The sequence below is a fragment of the Protopterus annectens genome, chromosome 2.part1 (assembly GCF_019279795.1).
Source record: "Protopterus annectens isolate FY-2018-M chromosome 2.part1, PAN1.0, whole genome shotgun sequence".
NCBI classification, from domain to species: Eukaryota; Metazoa; Chordata; order Ceratodontiformes; family Protopteridae; genus Protopterus; species Protopterus annectens.
The window spans coordinates 1,759,975,062-1,759,992,226 of record NC_056729.1 but is presented as its reverse complement, the minus strand read 5'-3'; the positions used below and the strand labels follow the sequence as shown (position 1 = coordinate 1,759,992,226).

The window sequence follows — 17,165 nt, the reverse complement described above, 5'->3', positions numbered from 1 at the left end:
TTATGAGAGTCAGGAACCCTGTAGTACCTGTCCGGCTTAACAGGAGCTGAAGGTAAGGAGTCAGGGGTCAGACTGGACTCTGAAAATACATCATCTACAATGTCTAACACAGGTGGAATAGCTAGGGGCCTGTGTTGTAGCAGTAAAAGGAAGTCTCTGAGCCTTTTCTTAGCTTCAGAATAATCTTGGCTCTCCCAGTGGAAATGCTCCCTCATGGTATGTAAAGTTTCCCCAAAAGAATAATCCTCAAGAGGAGAGGCTGAAGGGATAGATTCTTCAGCATCAGAATCCTCATAGGGAGGAAGAGAATATTCCTGATCAGAAGAGGAATCAGACGAAATGGAAACCTGATCTGAAGATTCATATTCTGTCTCTTGCCTAGGCCTCTTATCAGGAGGGGGATGGGAACCCCTGATCAAAGTAATTAGGTCTTCGGCCATTTTGAGCATCTGTTTTTTAGGCATGGAGGCCTGTCCATGAGGCTGTTGTACTTGTTTCTTTGTCTTTAAAAGTGCTTTAGTCTTTGCCTTTGAAGCTGAAGTCGTTTTAACATATAATTGAGTAGGTTTGAAAACATCCTCAGAAGCTGATGCCTGCTCAGCGGCTCTGGATCCATCTGAGGGAATAGTTTCCGAAGGTCCAATACCTTGAGCTTCCAGTGGCCTGCTCGATGCCACGTGGGTGTCGGTAGTGGGCTGCGAGTCTAAAGTAGCAGTTGTCAGGGGCTGCAAAGGCGCCTCACTGAGAACCGGCAAACCAGTGACTGGCTTAGAAGAAGCCTCGTCGTCGGTTTTGGACCTCAGATGCCTGTCCTTTTCTTTGCGTTTCTTGTGAATTCCGGTAGTTGGATGGCTATCCGACAACATTTTATGGTTAAATCTTCTGCCAAAATAGTGAAATGCAAAATCATACCAACGCTTAATAGTGCGTTGGTTAAATCTAGCACAAAACCAACAATTAGCAACGTCGTGGTCAGGGCCTAGGCAAGGAATACAGTAGGAATGAAAGTCCTTATGAGGTATTTGCTTCCCACAAGAAATACAATTATTAACTTTTTCTGACATCAGTCTGGAGCAAGAAAAAGGTTTCCCCAACGGGGTACTTAGCTTTTAGTGAAGACTTCGGATCTGAAATTCGAATACGAAACTCTCAGGAGTTGGCCAACCGGCACTTGCGAACTGCTTTTGCTTTGGGCACCGCAGGGCAAGAAAGACTGAAGAAAATGGTCACAGCTGCATCTTTTATACCCCTGGCGCACTGACGTCAGGGAAGAGGCAACAGCAACCGATGCCGGACCTAGACTTTGGAATTCAGGCCGACTGAGGGTAGCCTGCCAGCAGGATAACCCAATTGTAATGACTGCAGTGAAACACAAAGAGCATCCTGCAATGAGGCAAGAGAGGAAGAGAGAAATAAACAAATACAAATCTACCAACCCCCCCGCCAAAAAAACTCAAACTTCATCTACTCAACTCCTTGTTAAGCCCCTACTCAAGTTCCCCACAACCCTACTATATACCTTTTCAGTCCCTCCACATATAGCTAAGTACTCCACTACTGTGGATGCTTAAAACTATAAAATCAATGCTTAACTCTTTTTGTAAATATGTAAATATATTTTTTAGTCTGTAAAAATATTGATATGTATATATTTGTGTTTGCATTTCTGCTTTGTCTCTCTAACATTGTTGTATAACTGATTTTGACCATATTTTTGACTCAAATGTTTGAATCTCTGTAAACTGTTTGTGTTTTTTTTTGGAGCTTTTCTCCTTGGGTCTCCACTAAAAATGAGCCACAAGCCCAGCTGGACCAACCCGGTTAACAAATGTCAATAAATAAATAAATAAAATAAGAAAACTAATAGATGAACACATATAGACACACACACACACACACACACACACACACACACACACACACACACACACACACATATCTGTGTGTGTGTGTGTTTGTATGTATGTATATATATATATATATATATATATATATATATATATATATATATATATATATATATATATATGGGTCCACTTTTTAATTTCGAAAGACCAAAATCTTGACTTTCAAAATACCGATCCCAGAAAGTCGAGATTTTGGAATCTCAAAAGTAAAAAGTGAGCAAAAGAAAACCAACTAAAATAATGTTTTTGCAGGAGGGGAAGCCCCCCCCTGCAGCCCCACACCCCCCTACTTAAATATGCCAACTCCAAGATTGTGCTACCGTGAAGAGAACGGTAATGCTCCTGTTCTGCTTACCGTTCTCTTCACTGTATAGCGATCTCGTAGTTGGTATATTAAAGTAGGGGGGGGTGTGGGGGTGCAGGGGGGCTTGCCCCCCTGCAAAAACACTATTTTAGTGGTTTTGTTTTTTTTTTAGCTCACTTTTTACTTTCGAGATTTCATTGGTCTTTCGAAATTAAAAAGTGGACCCATATATATATATATATATATATATATATATATATATATATATATATATATATATATATATATATATATATATCTATATATATATATATATATATATATATATATATATATCTACATGGTTTACCTTTAGAAAGGCGATTCATACTCGGGCGAACAGCAATTGTTCGAAAGGCTGTTTGCAAAGTTTGCAAAGGTCGAACAAAAAAAGGTTTGAATATGCAATTAGCGAATACACACTGACATTCGCTCATTGCACATTCGACATTGTGGGGCGGATTGCACTATAGTGGAGTTCGGAAAATGGTCCCTTTCCCCACTGTATTGCAATCTCGGAGTTAGAATATTAACGTAGGGGGAGTGTGGGGTTTGTAGCCCCCACATGGGGGGGTGCAGGGGGTATTGCCCCCCTCGTTTACACTTCTTTTTTTTTTGTTCGACATTAATGTTCGAAAAGCAGTGAATCTGCTTTTTGATTTGCTGTTTTTCAAACATTAAGGACTATCGCCGTTTTCAGTTTCGTGGTTATGAGTCGCTCATATGACAAGTAGTACCACTATGATTAGGCTTTATAAAGGTAAACCTATAGATATATATATATATATATATATATATATATATATATATATATATATAAATATGGGTCCATGTCAGATGGACGAAAGCTCAGTTAACCAATGACCACATCAGCGAGACGACATCGCCGACAGGACGAATCACTGACAACTGTAAGTCATTGTATTAAGGAACGGAATACATTCCTGTTTCCGTAATACACTCGAAAACCACATTAAACATGTATAGCAGGGGTGCAAGCCCCCCTGCACCCCCCACACCCCCCCCATGCTTAAGTATACCAACTCCGAGATCACACTACAGTGAGGAAATGGGACGAACTCCCAGTCTCCACAACTCACTGTTGTTGGGCATTTGGTCTGTCGGGTGCTTGCCTCGTTGATGTCAGTTAACTGGGCTTTCTTCGCCATCTGACATGGGACCCATTTTATATATCTATATATATATATATATATATATATATATATATATATATATATATATATATATATATATATATAAAATTAACCGCACTTAATTAACCCCCATATTGGGGGGTGTGGGGGTGTAGCCCCCCACTTAGTTTGGGTATACGTATATTGTCTTCTGGAAAGTGTTAGTCATTGGTGTTATAAGTGCGCATGTCGATGAATTAAAATGTATTGTTTTGAAGCTTTTGGTGAAATATAACTGTACTCACTTTCCTCATTTATCTAGAGGAAAATAGTTTTTATTCAGGCATGTCCAAGGGTCAGCTCCCAGTGTTCTCTCCTGTCTATCTGATGAATCTGGGCATCTTGAGGCAATGTAGAAATGGCCTCATGTACACAGACAACCCTCTCCTCCTACCACCCAACACTACAACCTGTGAGAGATGCACTTATCTAAAGCTCTCTCCAACCAAGACTGAACTTGATAGTCATGAGGAGAAGGTAAACATTTGCACCATACCACACTCATCACATAGTCTCACTAAATCTACACCACCAAAATCCACACACAGTAACACAAAAACATTCGTGGAGGCTCTCAATAATAATCTGTCAAAGCAACAGAGACCTCCAAAGCAGAAATGCAAGCAACCTCCATCCCCCAACACAACCCAAATGACACAGAGCCCACAGACTCAGTGCACCACTCAACCACAGCCAATAAGGCAAAACAACGTACCCAGCACACTAGTCATAGGTGACTCTATAGTCAGGCACACTGATGTCCCACTCACCAGGCTAAACAAGGAGAAGGTTACTGTCAGCTGCCTGTCGGGTGCCAGGATTCGCCACATAACCCACGCACTCAGGTCACTCCACAACAATTACAAATATGACTCTGTCATTGTCCATGTTGGTGTGAATGACCTGAGACGTACCTCCCTGGACTACATGAAATGAGACATGGAAGAGCTCTCTGATCTAGTAGCCCAGGCAGGTATGACCCTTGCCCTGACTAGCATTCTGCCATCACCCAAAATGATACCGCAGCACAAGGACAAAATTATTGACTTCATCAATTGGCTAAGCTTCTGGTGTCATTCTAAGGGGATCCAATATCTGTCTGCTTGGCTTGACATGGTCGAAAGACCACGATGCTTTGCCACAGATGGCCTGCACCTGTCGCCCCTGGGATTCTGGATACTGGCTAAGGCTCTTGCTGTCCCTATAGTGCCTTTTTAGGCAAGGTTCAAATGACAAATTCACCACTGTAACAGGAACAGGCAAACAAAAACTGAGAGTAATGCTACTCAATGTTAGAAGTTTAAATCTCAAAATGCACTCACTCGAGGCACTCCTTAAAATAGAGAACATCAATATCTGTGCAGAGACTGAGGCCTAGTTCAAGGCTCCAGAGAGCACCCCTGCACTACCAGGCTTTAACTCATACCACACTTTTCAGCCATGTAACCTGGACGGAAACACCAAAGGCGGAGGTGTGTCCATATTCATTAAGGATATCCACACCTCCAGACTAGTTGCTCAGCATAATGCATCCGAGGTTATCCAAGTTCAACTAACTCTGGGTAAAACTGCAATCCAAATTGTAGCTTGCTACAGATCCCCCACCATGCCCCAAGATTCCCACTCCTCTTTTCTTGATGTACTGGAAAATATTAGGGTTCAACCAAACACCCTAATAATGGGCGACTTCAACTACCCCACCATTAACTGGGAAAACTATTCATGTACCAACGCTTTCTGGAATTCATAAACTCCAATGTCCTGGATTAACTTATCCACACCCCCACCAGGGGCAACAATATCCTAGACCTAGTCATTACCAACATGAGTGACCGGTGTTCCACACTTGAAGTCAACTCCTCGTTGGTCTAATCCGACCATAAGCTAATCACCCTTGATATCCACATCCCACCCTCACCCCCCATTAAAGAAACCATGATAAAAAATTTCTCCAAAGCCAACTTCATGCTTCTTAAGACAGAAGTGGTGAACTTCATGACACCCATGCAGATGGACAAAACAGTTACAACTGCTGAATCCTACACAAATGCACTCTATAAGCACTTACACGAGTGCATGGATTGTGCTATCCCAAACAGAACCAAGACACTATCCTCCAAAAAAAGGAAGCCAATCTGGTGGCCCCCTGCCATTAACAAACTGTACAACAGAAGGAAAAAACTGTTGCAAAAGAGAGTAAAATCCCATGAGTGGAGGAGCTCCCTAGTCAGCCTCAGTAAGAAGCTGAGATCCCTTATAATATCCTCCAAAGCAAGCTACAAAAACAAAATCGCCACTAATTCTAAGGACAACCACAAATCATTCTATAGCTATGTCAAGAATCTCGATGGCAACACCCAGATCTGCTCTGAGTTACAGCACAACGGCACGAAAATTACAGAACCAACTGATATTGCCAACATCTTGGCAGATAGGTTCAGTGCGAAATTTACCCCCCTCACCCCCTAAAGGGCCTATATCTATAGAGGAAGAATGCAGATTCCCTGTAATCAGAACTACACAGGTAAAAGCTGCACTGTCTAAAGCCAAAAACACAGCATCCCAGGGACCAGACAACATCCTAGGCTGCATTTTACATGAACTTCAGAACGAACTGGCTCCCCACTTAAGCACCATGTTCAATAATAGCCTCGCATCAGGCTTTGTGCCCACTGAATGGTGCACAGCAACAGTTATCCCACTCCACAAAGGGGGAGCCACCACTGATGCCGGGAACTATCGACCTATTAGCCTGACGAGCCTGGTCTGCAAGGCCATTGAATGTATCATCATCAAACTCATAAACAAAGACATTGGTAACCTCCACACTCTAGATCCCACCCAGTTCAGGTTTCTGAAAGGCAGATCATGCCTCCTGAACTTGATCGACTTTTGTGAGGCAGTCACCAAAGCCGTAGATGAGGGTAAGGTGGTTCACACAGCCTATCTTGACCTCGCCAAGGCTTTTGACACCATCCCACATTCTGGAATTATAGCTAAACTCACTAAACTAGGTATAAATCCCTACATCACAAGATAGGTTGCCAACTGGCTCACTGACAGAACCCACACTGTAAAAGTTGCAGACTCCAAATCTGACCTCAAAGCAGTGACAAGTGGAGTACCACAGGGTTCCATCCTGGGATCTCTCCTGTTTGTTATCTACTTCTCTGAAGTACAGGCTAACAAACTAGGAGCCATAGTCGTCCCCAAATGATGTGGACATCCTACAGAAGGGCCTCACTGAGACAGATGCCAGTCAGAGCCATGGCCTCAAGCTCAATGCCAAAAAATGCAGTGTCATCCCCTTTGGTAAAAACTCTGTAACCATGAACCACCATATAGGCAGCAATCTACTTAACATCGAATGTGTGATAAGAAACCTTGGGACCCAGGTGGACAGTAGTCTCTCCTTTGATAGTCACATTGCCACAGCAGTCAGGAATTCCTTCTACGTGGCACACCTCATCATAAAAGGGTTCTTATCCAAGAAAAAAGAGGTCATTGTTCCCCTCTACTCAACACTCATTAGACTCATTATAGAGTACAACGCCCCTTTTGGAATGTACCTCACAAGACATCTGCAGCAGCTGGAAAGGCCATAGAAGTACCTCACAAAGAGGATTACTGGCCTCAAACAAATGCCCTACACTGACCATCTCAAAAAACTTCAGCTTTACTCTGTAGCATATCACCTACTCCGAGGTGATCTCTGCCTAACATATAAAGCTATGTCAAACCCAGAGCTGCAGGACATGCTACACTTGAAGAAATCACAATCCCTCCAAGCTACACACCCTAGGGACCTAAACCTTGTCACCACAATAAACAGGACATGCTGGAGGAATAGATTCCTGTCCCCAGAGACTTCCCATACTCTGGAACAGGCTACTCATCTGTGTCAAGCAAAATTCTTTATTAGCACTCTTCAAGAAAAACCTTGATGAGTGCATGGGAAATAGGAAATACACCCCGGGGATCACTTCTGTGTCTCTACTCGACAGTGGCACAAGAACATAACTTTCTTGGGTGGCGTAAGCCAGGGAACCTTGTTGGCTAGGCTTAAGTAGGCCCTTGAGCCGATAGCCTAGTACCTACCTATGAACCTATGAACCAAACTAGTTGGGGGGCTACTAACTCCAGGATTGCACTACAGTGGGGAAAAGGGCATATACCTTTTACTTGTCTTACAGTGCTCTACACAGTGCCAGTACTTCACTTCAGTGAAATGAGATCCAGTGAAATGGGTTTTCAGTAATCTGAGCTTTCAGCGATTTGGTCAGGGTGAATTCAAATTCAGTGAAATGGGGCTTTCAATGAAACAAAGTAGATCCATACATACATATATATATATATATATATATATATATATATATATATATATAGATATATATATGTATACATACAGACACACACACACACACACACACGCACGCACGCACGCACGCACGCACACACACATACATACATACACATGTTATATATACAAGTGTTAATAACACACATGCATATATCAACTATGTTTACAAAAACAAAAAAGGTGACTTCTATAGCTTATATTTGATTGTCAACTTGGAACAATATACACAATATTTTGTAACATAGATAGTTTTATGAGTAAACTAACTGGAATACAAGCAGTTTGTTGGGAATCTCCGTACCATATGCATCACCCCTTCCAGCCCCATAAATCATATCTTCCTATATTCCTTTGAAAAACTACAATCTACATAAATAGTTTTACCTTAAAAGCTCTCTGAGACTCTGCCATGGAATGCTCTGGGTGAAAGATTAAACTGTTCTTTTGATATTGCTTTTTTGTAATTTGTATTGCTTTACTGGCTTCTTCTGTTTAGGTTTGACTTCAGAGAAGTATGTCCGAACAGTAGTGGTCACAGCATTAAGCCCTGTGCTACATCAGTAATAACTGGCCTCTTGCTGGATCTGGGTTCATTAACTTTAACCACACGTGTTCTGTTTATGAGCCAAATGGCTATCTGTCTGGTGACATAAGGATTTATGCCCAGTTTTGTGAGTTTATTTATAACACCTGATTGGGGAATTGTGTCAAATACCTTAGCCAGGCTGAGGTAGGAGGGTTGTACTCTTTTACCTTAATTCATGACCTTTGGGACTTCCTCCAAGAAATCCAGCAGATTCAGCAAGCATGACCTGCACTTGGCAAAGCCAAATTGGGTCAGGCCCAGTGTTTAGAGGTTACCTATGTCGTTATTTATCAGGTCCGTGATTATTCCTTCCACGGCCTTACATATAAGACTAGTCATCCTTATGGCCTGTAATTTCCTGGGTCAGTAGATGGTCCCCCTTTATGCATAAAGATGACTGTTGCTGTTCGCCACTCTATAAGGACAAAGCATGTCCAGAGTCTGTGGTTAAAAAGAGATCCTAATGGGTCTGATACGTCCTGCTTTAATTTGCTTAAGAGGCAACCTGATATATCATCAGGCCCCACTGAAGCCGCATTTTTAGCTTTAGAGAGGGGGGTGGCAACCTATTCATTGGTGATAACTAGCAGTTATGTGATGGAGGGTATTTCTTGGGGGAGAACTGGGGGGTGATGGAGAGGTGAAATTTGAGCTTAATTTGTCCACAAGCAAATTTGATATATCTTCTGTTTGAGTATCGGGGATGGCATCTACAACTAATTCCACACATTGTTGCGTGTTGCCCTTAAGATTGCAGAAATAACTGAAAGATGCCTTGTCATTCTTCTTAGCTTTGAAGGTTATTTTTACCTCAAAGGCCACTTTAAACTCAAGTGTCCCTCTAGTTGCCTGCTCCTATGTTAATTTGACCATATACTTCCTTCCCTATCCTCTTTCATTGGCTATTGTCAATATACACAAAATGATCATTTTATTAAGTCTCTCAACTTCAGCCATTTATTAGCCATCCCACTGTATCCTGTAGCTCCAGGATACTAACCTCCAACCCCTTTCCATCCATCCTGCCCTTTTAAAATTAGTGTCTCTCCCCTTAGATTGCAAATCGTAGGCTAGTAACTCATTTGTTTCCATCTTACCTTTAAAATCTGCAACATCCAAGTCCACCAATTGCTGAACAAGCCACATTCTGTCTGTCATTAGTTATCTTGGGACTGGTGCCTCTGCTGTACTCCTGCTGAGAGAAGGAGCGCAGGGACGTTACTTCCTGGAGCCTGCCGATCACCACGCAGCCTGGTAACTGCTTCATAGGTGCCAGCTTGGAATTTGCACTTCTATTTTGCTTCCTTTGAGAGAAATAACAAAGGACGTTGATTCCTGTCGCTCACTGGATAGTGTCTGTGTGGGCCTTCTGGATTGGTCTTGTTGCTATTTAAGGCATCTACAGGAAAAGACTACAACAAGCGTACAGACCCCGGCATCATCTGGGGCAAGACTGCTGCTCATCAAAGAGCCTGTGGCCTGCTTCTCATCTTGGAACTGGTGCTGCTGGTTTGTTTTTGATGAGAGAATAAGCAAAGGGGCATTGCAACCCAGCAGTGAGAAACTGGGGTGAGACCAGTACTAGCAGTCACCAAGTAGTAACCCTTTAGGTGAATTTGCACTATTCATCATTCTTGACAAACCTAATTATTTTAATTTACGGTAAGTACCACTTGATTAGCTACTGACTTACCTAACCTCAAAGTACCAACCTAAATACTTCATCCACAAGTCATCAGGGTCTGCTTTAGTGTTTCCTCTCAAGAGTTTAGCAGCGCTCTGTATAGGCACAGGCTCCATGAGTTAACATTTTTCCTGTAAAAGCACCCTTGAAATTTCACCAGTATCTAGTTGCACACAGGGCAACTAGTTTGCAGTGACAAGCACTGCCCCCAGAATTGCAAAACAGATACTCTGGACTTTACTTTATATTCTCACTGCAACTGTCTAATTAATAAAAAAAGGTTCTGTCATCATGGATATGAACCTTCCCAGTATCTCTGCTACCAGCTAGGTCGAAATGGGCATTTTGAGGCAATGTAGAAATTGCCTCAAATTTACAGATAACCAGCTAATTCTCAAATAAACTGATATGGTATGTGACAGATGTATTTACACAATGTCATTGGAGGCAAAGATCTCACACAAAAGCACTCAATGTCAATTAGGTTGTCAGTAGTACACAGTACACATCCTGCACCCATCACACACACACAGTATAAAGCAGAAACATAGATCCATACTTACTTAGACACTTAAATATAACTTTCCTAAACCCCAGAAACATCCTAGACAAAGTACACATAACAACTATCATCGGGAGCTCTCAATGCACTCTTTTAAAACAACACCCGCATCAACACATACAGCCACGCCTCATGGAGCTTCTACTTCGAAGCCAATAACACAAGCCACCACACAATCCCAATAACACAAGCCACCACACAATCCAACATTCTGGTCATTGGTGACTATATTGTGAGACATGCTGATGTCCCTCTCACTAGGCTGAGTAAGGAGAAAGTTACATTCAGCTGCTTATCAGGACCTATGATCCGCCACATTACGCACGCACTCTGGCCATTGGGCCACAAGTACCAGTGTGACTCAGTCACACTCCAAGTGGGCGTAAATGACCAGAGCTCCCGAGACTATATGAAGAGAGACATCATGGAGCTCTTGGAACATGTGTCCCAGGTTGGTATGAGCCGAGCATTGAGCAGCATTTTACATTCTCCAAGGATGATGCCACAGTATGAACAGAAGATGACCGACTTTAATAATTGGCTTAATTTCTGGTGTCATTCTAAGGGGAGTACAATATATGTCGGTATGGAAGGAGATGGTCAACAGGCCGCACTGTTTTGCCAGGGATGGTCTGGACCTCTCACATCCAGGCATTAAAACATTTACTAAAGCACTAACCTCACTCATAGTGATTTTTTTAGCCAATGTCAAACTGAAAATACTTCTGACACAACAAATCAAAACCAAGAAAATGTTAAGGTGCTACTGTTCAGTCTTAGGAGTCTAAATAAGAAACTCCACTCACTGCAAGCCCTCTTCACCCTGGAGAATCCTGACTTCTGTGCAGTCACTGAAACATGGCTTAAAGCCAAGGAGAGCATCGCAACAGTGCAAGTCTATAACGCCTTTCATACATTTAAACTGACTACTACATACATAGGGACCACCCATAGAGGTGTCTCAATTCACAAGAAAAAATACATCTACCTTATGGCTGGCCAAGTAAGACGATACACTTGAGTTTCTCCATGTTCAAATCAACATAGGCAAAATGTAATGCCACATTCTTGCAAGGTATAGGTCCCCCTCTATGACCCAGGAAACCCATAACACATACTTAAGCTTACCAGATGCACTAACTATCCATTCCAGTACCATTTCTGTGGGTGACTAATTACTCCACTGTTGATTGTGAATCATGTACAACACCAAACATACGTGCACAAAGATTCCAGGAGTTTGTAAACACAAACTCCCTGGGCCAGGTATATGCCATCCATGGTTGCAAACATAATGGATCTGGTCCACACTAATATGGGAGAGTACTTCACACTATCTAGTGTAAGGTTGTTGTTGTGTCTTTAGGCTTTTCCCGGTTAGGGGTCGCCACAGCTGGACTCCAGTCCGCTAATGATTGGCAGTAGATTTTTACATGCCGATTTGCCGGCCCTGACGCACAACCTTCAATGAAGATACACCCATTCACGCATGTCTCCACACAGAAGATGCTCTAGCTGAGAATCGAACAGGACAACGTCTTACTGTGAGTCGACAATGCTACCGCAGCACCACCACCACCGCAGTACACTACCTAGTGTAAGGTCAGAGCACAAAATGGTCTCCTTTGAAGTAAAAATAAAACCTGGAACCCCAGATAAACCTTGAATGTTTAGTAACTACTCCAAATCTAAGTGATAACCTAGCAAACTTTCAAGGCCCCCTAAACACTGGGAACACAGCTGCCAAAGTGAAACTATTCAGAGAAGCCCTATGCAAGCATGCTAACAGCTGCACAAAGGCAGCTCTATCCACCAGTAATAAGTACAGAACTATCTTAAAAAACAAGCTACCCTGATTGAATCACAACATCAATAGACTGTATTACAGAAGGAAGTAAATCATGGCAAAACTTGGAAGGTGCAGCGCCCAGCAGGATAACAGTGCTCTCATTAAATTAAACAAATAACTCAGAGGACAAATAAAGTTTACTAAAACCAAATTTGAGGTAAAAAATAGTCTCCCAGGTGAAAGACAACCACAAAGCATTCTTTAGCTATGTCTGCAACCTCAAAGGTGATACACAATTGTGTGCAGAGATCGTTGTTAATGGAACCATCTATACTGAGGCACAGCTATAGCAAACCAACTGGCACACAGATTCAGCTCTAACGGTCCCCTGCAGCCTCCACTCAGGAAATATCATCAAATATAACTCCCATTACTATCACTAGGGGACAGGGCCTCAGTGCTCTCTCTAAGGCCAAGAACACCACATCAATGGGCAAAGACAATATCCCAGGGTGTTTTCTAAGTTGCATGAAACATAAAACATGATCAATCAGGACCTCTGTAACCACTAACTACAGCTCCCAAACAGGCCTTGTACCTCAGGAATGGAGAACAGCAATAGTCATCCCTCTGCACAAAAGTGGGCCATCAACAGACCTTGGAAACTACAGACCCAGAAGTCTCACTAGTCTTATATGTAAAGCCATGGAAAGAATGATAATGGAAATTATCAGTAATAATATAGGAAACCTCCAGACACTGGACCTAATCCAGTTTGGTTTTGTCAAGGGCAGGTCATGCCTACTCAACCTGACAGACTTATTTGGGAAGTTGAACAAATCAATGGACAAAAGGGCAAAAGGGTTTGAATTTCCTAACTTGACCTGGCAAAGGCCTTTGATATGATGTCCCTCCTGGAGCAATGTTGAAAATTTTAAAGAGTTTCTATAAACCCTTATGTTACCCAGTGGATAGCCAGCTAACTTAGAGAGAGACAAGACCCAGGAAGCTAGAATTAGGGAGTCCACCTCTACAAAGAAGGTAATCATGAGTGGAGATCCTCAGGTGTCATCCTGGGGCCATTCCTTTTTGGCATCTACTTAACTAAAGTCAAGTTTAACAACAAGGGTCTCTGGATGAAAAAATTTACAGAGTTTTTAAATTAGGAGCCAGTCATGGAATCCCCCACTAACACTAATGTTCTCCAGGAAGAGCTGACACACAGAAATAATTTGTGTCGGAGCCATGGTCTAAAACTAAATGCCAAGAAATGTACAGTAGTATCCTTTGGGATGTTATCCATCCATAGAAACTATCATATTGACAACACACCCCTAAAAGTCAACCCAGTAGTCAGGGTCCTGGGGAGACATATAGACAGTAATTTAGCCTTTGACCATCATGTGTCTACAGTAGTGGGGAAATCATTCTATGTGGTGCAACTTATAAACAAAGATATGGCATCTAGATCCAAGCAGGCCATTGTTCCACTATATATGGCATCCATCAGATCAGTCATTGACTAAAATGTCCCTTTGGAATGTACCTAATCAGGCAACCCAACAACTGGAATGTCCACAAATGTTCTTCATTAAAAGAATACAGGGATTAAATTAATATATTATATGCACCTCAATGCCCTATCCCTGTATTCTGGGCATTGCCATACCCCACCCTGATGGACTTACTGCATATCTGCATAACAAATTGCACCAAAATTACCGATTCCAAAGACTTAAACATTGCCTGTGATATGAATATGTATTCTAAAGATTACCCATTCTCTGGAACAGGCTCCCCATCCATATGAAGCAGAGTTCCTCTCTAATCCAATCGACGTATAACTTGGACAAATGGATGGAGAACAGGACATTTATTCCTGGTTTGGCACCTATATCTCTGATGGACACAGGCAGCCTATAAATGGTTCATTCCCCCAGGTCCCTGTTTGTAAATGATTCATCTCTGAAGCCCCTGCTTACAATTATCAAGGGTACCAGAACTTGTCAGATATTTGGGATGCGTGGCTAGACTTAGAAAGGCTCCTTTGGTCATTAGCCTTCAACACCCCTATATACCTACCGCACAGATGGCTGACTACTTAAAAAAATAATCCTGTGAGTTTTCTCAGTAGTCTTTTGTGGGTAACCAAATGTAAGATCTTACTGAAATCCAGACTAATTCCATGTACTGGTGTGCTATTATCAGGTCCGTCACGGCCCAGTCCTTGAAATGGTTTATGAAGGACTGTCAGAATGGTGACTGTGAACTCATGATGATTCATGCCTATGACCTGGCAGTATACCAACAATGCCACCAGTATTTTCCTTGGTCCTTTTATTTTACTTTTCCACCATTGAGGACAGGATTAAATGAGTAGCTTAAGAAGATCTTGTTTTTCCATATTGTAGGCCTTCAAAGCTTTATCATGGATGCCAGCAATAACTCCCAACAGACTTGCAGATACAGCTGCAGATTTACAGTGTCTGAAGATTCTGGGTTACTTACAGAACAATGGCGACAAGACACACATGGACAGTGACCACACAGTACAAGCTCCAGACATGGGCATATTGTAATATATAGAACAAATAGATTTTTATATCACATTCCAGAAACACGTGACACACACGGACAGTGACCACACAGTACAAGCTCCAGACATGGGCATATTGTAATATATAGAACAAATAGATTTTTATATCACATTACAGAAACACGTGACACACACGGACAGTGACCACACAGTACAAGCTCCAGACATGGGCATATTGTAATATATAGAACAAATAGATTTTTATATCACATTACAGAAACACGTGACACACGGACAGTGACCACACAGTACAAGCTCCAGACATGGGCATATTGTAATATATAGAACAAATAGATTTTTATATCACATTACAGAAACACGTGACACACACGGACAGTGACCACACAGTACAAGCTCCAGACATGGGCATATTGTAATATATAGAACAAATAGATTTTTATATCACATTACAGAAACACGTGACACACACGGACAGTGACCACAGAGTACAAGCTCCAGACATGGGCATATTGTAATATATAGAACAAATAGATTTTTATATCACATTACAGAAACACGTGACACACACGGACAGTGACCACACAGTACAAGCTCCAGACATGGGCATATTGTAATATATAGAACAAATAGATTTTTATATCACATTACAGAAACACGTGACACACACGGACAGTGACCACACAGTACAAGCTCCAGACATGGGCATATTGTAATATATAGAACAAATAGATTTTTATATCACATTACAGAAACACGTGACACACACGGACAGTGACCACACAGTACAAGCTCCAGACATGGGCATATTGTAATATATAGAACAAATAGATTTTTATATCACATTACAGAAACACGTGACACACACGGACAGTGACCACACAGTACGAGCTCCAGACATGGGCATATTGTAATATATAGAACAAATAGATTTTTATATCACATTACAGAAACACGTGACACACACGGACAGTGACCACACAGTACAAGCTCCAGACATGGGCATATTGTAATATATAGAACAAATAGATTTTATATCACATTACAGAAACACGTGACACACACGGACAGTGACCACACAGTACAAGCTCCAGACATGGGCATATTGTAATATATAGAACAAATAGATTTTTATATCACATTACAGAAACACGTGACACACACGGACAGTGACCACACAGTACAAGCTCCAGACATGGGCATATTGTAATATATAGAACAAATAGATTTTTATATCACATTACAGAAACACGTGACACACACGGACAGTGACCACACAGTACAAGCTCCAGACATGGGCATATTGTAATATATAGAACAAATAGATTTTTATATCACATTACAGAAACACGTGACACACACGGACAGTGACCACACAGTACAAGCTCCAGACATGGGCATATTGTAATATATAGAACAAATAGATTTTTATATCACATTACAGAAACACGTGACACACACGGACAGTGACCACACAGTACAAGCTCCAGACATGGGCATATTGTAATATATAGAACAAATAGATTTTTATATCACATTACAGAAACACGTGACACACACGGACAGTGACCACACAGTACAAGCTCCAGACATGGGCATATTGTAATATATAGAACAAATAGATTTTTATATCACATTACAGAAACATGTATGCTTTGCTGCTCTTCTACAAGTGACATTAGAGTTTACTACCTGTCATGTGTTAGCCATGTGTCCTGTAGTTTGCAGATATTTAATTAATAGCAAAAGCTGGAGTGTGAAGAGCTGTTCGTACCCAGCGGTGACGAACAACAGAAAGGTCAACATGCAAGTCTTGCAATGAAAACAGCACTAGAGCTGTTATCACATTTACATCATGAGTACAGCACTTGCACAGTATGTGTGATGCGAAAATAACACATTTGCACTTCTAGTTTACTTTATGAGTCTTTCTGGGACAAACGTTTATATCATCATGCCCTGCACAGAACCACCCCCCATTTACTGACTGGTAATAGAGGCATCATGTGGAATTTCCTATTGGCACAAGACTGCCACATGAATGATACTTTATTTTTTGGTATACAACTGAAAAACAGTTCACAAAATATTAATCAAACATAAAAAAGCATGTTCAAGGAACCCGATTTAATTTCCTGCCACACCACACAATGTTTTTTGATGTGCTCATTCCTGTAGCATAACAAT

The 17,165-nt window shown here is 41.6% G+C and overlaps 1 protein-coding gene across 1 annotated transcript in view; it reads right to left on the bottom strand.

Annotated features, from left to right (window-relative positions):
- Nucleotides 1-17,165, bottom strand: part of DISP3 (dispatched RND transporter family member 3) — a 2,757,501-nt gene that overhangs the window by 570,473 nt on the left and 2,169,863 nt on the right. The window lies entirely within an intron of this gene.